Source organism: Eurytemora carolleeae, unplaced genomic scaffold, assembly GCF_000591075.1.
Source record: "Eurytemora carolleeae unplaced genomic scaffold, Eaff_2.0 scaffold1178, whole genome shotgun sequence".
In the NCBI taxonomy this organism is placed as follows: domain Eukaryota; kingdom Metazoa; phylum Arthropoda; class Copepoda; order Calanoida; family Temoridae; genus Eurytemora; species Eurytemora carolleeae.
Window position 1 is genome coordinate 106,260 of NW_019397112.1, and position 4,102 is coordinate 110,361.

At 33.8% G+C, this 4,102-nt stretch overlaps 1 long non-coding RNA gene across 1 annotated transcript; it reads right to left on the reverse strand.

The window, feature by feature from the left end:
- Window positions 1–569: 569 nt before the first annotated feature.
- Window positions 570–3,498, reverse strand: LOC111711954 (uncharacterized). Its single transcript, XR_002767353.1, has 3 exons — window positions 3,443–3,498; window positions 1,666–1,804; window positions 570–1,102 (listed from the first exon to the last, which is right to left on the reverse strand). It is a non-coding gene; the product is annotated as an uncharacterized LOC111711954 (long non-coding RNA).
- Window positions 3,499–4,102: the final 604 nt, after the last annotated feature.

Consider the following 4,102-nt stretch of genomic DNA (forward strand, 5'->3'; position numbering starts at 1 on the left):
ATAAGAACATTCGCGACCCATCTTACATCAGACTTTGCATTTAATGACTATGTAGAAATACTGCATAGGTGTATATTTTTCTGTTTGACCAAAAATATTAGCTTTCATCGGAAAAAAACGATTTTATTAAGTTGATCAAAAACTTACCATGGATGTAGCACCATCACCAGTTGCTGTACTCTGTATCTGGGTATCCTGTGATTCTCGATTTTCAGGATCAGGTAGGATGTCTGGATCTTGGTCCTCTAGAAGAGAACCATCACGCGACACATTAATTTCAACTTTTATTAATTTTATTAACGACAATGAATGATATAAGAAAATGTGTGCTTTCCCATAAACTTAGAAAATTGAATATGTAAGAACGGAGATGATTTATGCGATAAATATATACCCCTAAAAAACAGATACACAATTAATATATTTATATTAAATGGACTGTTCGCGAAAAATGAAAGGAGCTATAGGCTTAATGCGATAAGAAACAACGCAACAGATAGAAGTAAGATTATTAGCGATCAAAAGCGCTTTTTATCGCATTAAGCCTATACCCCCTTTCATTTCTCGCAAACACTCCCTTTAAGACCTGATTTCCTTTTCAGTTTCCCATGAATATTTGAATATTTGCCCTGACCATAAAACCCCTATAAAATCTCACAACTCGACTATTATCCCAAAGAAAGTGTGTATTTTTAAATTGCTCCCCATGAGAATTATGTCAGTTCCTGCATTTTCTTTCTGCGAATCCTGAATCAATGCATTAGCAAATACAGGCCAAAAAGTAATGTACCTGTTAAAAATTAAAGAGTTGCTCATTTTATCATTATTGCCGATGTATGTTACTAAATGTTCAATTTGCAAAAGTAAAATTCATCATTAATTCTAATGCAATAATTAATTGGTTTTTATATTAGAATGTTTCTTCTTGAGGAATTTTACGCGATACCTCCTTAATCTCTGTTTTTTCTGTAGTTTTCTCATCTTTATACTGTCATTTTTTCTATCAATTTGCCATTCCACTTCTTCGTGTTTTGGTAGAAAGGTCCAATGCCCAGGAATGTTGTTGACGTCAAAAAATACTGGTTTTGTTGCCATGGCAAACCTGAAAACAAAGTGATTTAAAAAATTGAAATTGATATGGATAAAATTCATGTAGAAGATAGATAATCCTACTCCCTTCCCTCTATCCTACTCACTTTCCTCCCTCATACTCCCTATCCTACATCATACTCCTTTTCCCACATCATACTACTCCCTTTCCATGTATCCAGTGCTTAGGATCCGGATCCGCAAAAATGTGAGGATCCATGGATCCGGATCCAAAGGGTAAAAAATTAACCAAAAACTGCAAAAAAAAAATTTTTAATCATAAAACCCAAGTCTGAACTTTAGAAAAAAAAGAGATTATAAAACTTTGCTCATTTATGAATGGTTCATCAAGTTTTAAGATAAAAATAAGCGAAAAAAATAATTAAAAAAATTTGAAAATTAATTTTTGTTGAAAAATTCAGTAAATCTTAAAGAAAAGACCTGGATCCGGATCCACTTTTTTCCAGTGCGGATCCAGGATCCCCACTGCCCTATCATATATAGATGTACTAGAGAGATTGGATCCAGGTATATCTTAGTAGGACAGAACAAGAACTCAATGTTTAAATATCTTACCAGGTTATAGATGAACTACAGATGAAGCCAGTACTGAGATACTTGGATACTTGGATACTTGGATACTTGGATACTTGGATACTTGGATACTTGGATCTCGCCAGGTTACTACAGAGATTGGATTCCAACTTTACTTTACCTTAAAAAATGAAATCTTAAAAAAATGTATTTTTTTTTTGAACAAAAAGTTTTAAATACAACCTCAGAATCAGTGCTTAGAATCCGGATCCATAGGATCCGCAAGACTTTTGCTTCCTGGATCCGGATCCAAGAGGTAAAATAGCAACCAAAAACTGCAAAGAAAAATTTTCATACTCCTAGAACCCGAATCTGAACTTTTGAAGAAAGATAGCTTATAAAATTTCCTCATTTCTAAATGTTTTATAAAGTTTTAGGATATATTTATGCCAAAAAATAAAACAAAAAATGCACCGCAGTGTCGGATACAAAAACTTAACATTCGCTGTTAGATAAAATTGCAAATGTCGCAAGAAAAACAATGATTTCTATGACATTTTTCAATATCTCAGTAAGTAATGATGTTAGCCAGTGCTACTTTTGCATGTATAGTCATCTGATGTTCTAGGAACAGGATATAAGATCAAATCTTCAATGTCTCTGTTCGGAGACCGGAGATATGGGATAAGGTACCTCCGTCGGCTCAGTAAAACTCATAGAATTTTGAAAATGAGTGGGAAATATTTTTGGGACACCCTGTAGAGGGTGATGTGAACATTTTTTTTAAACCGTCTTTTCTAAAAAAGATTCATAATAGTTTAAAAACATTTTCTGTAACCTTTTTCTTTTGTGATTTTTTATCGGAAAACCCCCAAAAAAGACATGTAAACAAATTTTAAAAATGCCGTTTTTTTGTAACACTGTCGTTGCAAGAAAAAATCAAATTTTTTCAAAAGAATTTTTTTATAAAATTATATAGGTCCTTAGGTGAATGTGTGTTGAATTTGGGCTCTGTAAGCTCATTAGGGCCGGAGATAAAAAATCGGAGCCCACAGAGGTACCTTATCCCATATCTCCGGTCTCCAAACGGAGACATTGAAGATTTGATCTCATATCCTGTTCCTAGAGCATCAGATGAGTATACATGCAAAAGTAGCACCGGCTAACATCTTTATTTACTGAGATATTGAAAAATGTCATAGATGCAACGCCTCCTTTAGGAAATCATTGTTTTTCTTGCGCCATTTGCAATTTTATTTAACAACGAAATATTCAAGTATTTGTGAAATATTAATAGAAAATAAAAAAGAATATCAAAATGTGCAAAGCTTGATGAATCGACAATTTAGGGTTTTTTATTTTGGTAATACTTTCCCCGATTATCTAGAGCAAATGCATAATTTACGCTTTTAAAGGTCGTCGAAATCGGCCGGGAGGTAATTTTTAAACACATTTGGCGAGGATACTAAAGAAATGCGTTATTACCGATTAGTTTTTTCTTTTACCCATTAGTTTTAAAAAATAGCTCAATATAAAATTCAAATAGATCTAAAGTTTATTAGAAGAGTTCTTCAGAACTAAGACAAATCTAACAAATTTGAACAATCTGGTTTTTCTTGCGTCATTTACGCATTGGTTTCAAAATATTCAAGAAGTAACCCCCATCTTTTTTTAATTTTAAATAATTCAATTAGAATTTGAATGCTTTCTTTCTTCCCAGTGCAATGCTTTTCTCTTCTTAAATTATCAAACAATAATAAAAAAATTGCGGATTTATTAAATCTTTTTGGTGATTAAAAAAAATCAAAATTAAGCTTACCATCCGTAAAACTTCAAAAGAGTTAAATGAACAAACAATTTCCATTCAGGAATTCTGAAAAAATAATTTTACTTTAAAAACCCAAATCTGAACTTTTAAAAAAATTTCGAAAAAAAATTTTCTTTTTGGGCCGAGCGGTGCGGCTAGGACAGGCTAGGAGGCCGAGCGCTGAGGCTAGGGGGCCAAGCGCCGCAACTAGAACAGGCCAGGGGGGCAGGGCGCTGCGGCCACATGGTCAATTATATCCATGTCTTACATATAATATTGATGTACAAAATTCATAGGAGGAGGGGGGAGTCCACAAGTCGGATATTACTAAATTACCAAATCTTGAAGAAATACGACTTGGATTCGAATCCATTTAATCCATTACAGATCCAAGATCAAGTCAAGACAGTCAAGACACACGTTTAATCAATCTTTATTAAGTTTGGTAATTTCTTGCAGAATATTTTTTTTTGTCACCCAGCCCCCTATCAATTTTGAAGATGGATCTTATAACTATAGACATGAATATATTTGGCCATGCTGCTGCAGCGCCCGACCTCCTAGCCTTTCATAAACGTGGCTCTCGGCCCCTAGTATGTCCTAGCAGCAGCGCTAGACCCAGCAAATGATCTTGATCTAACCTAACCCTAAAAAATACAAAATGAATAATAA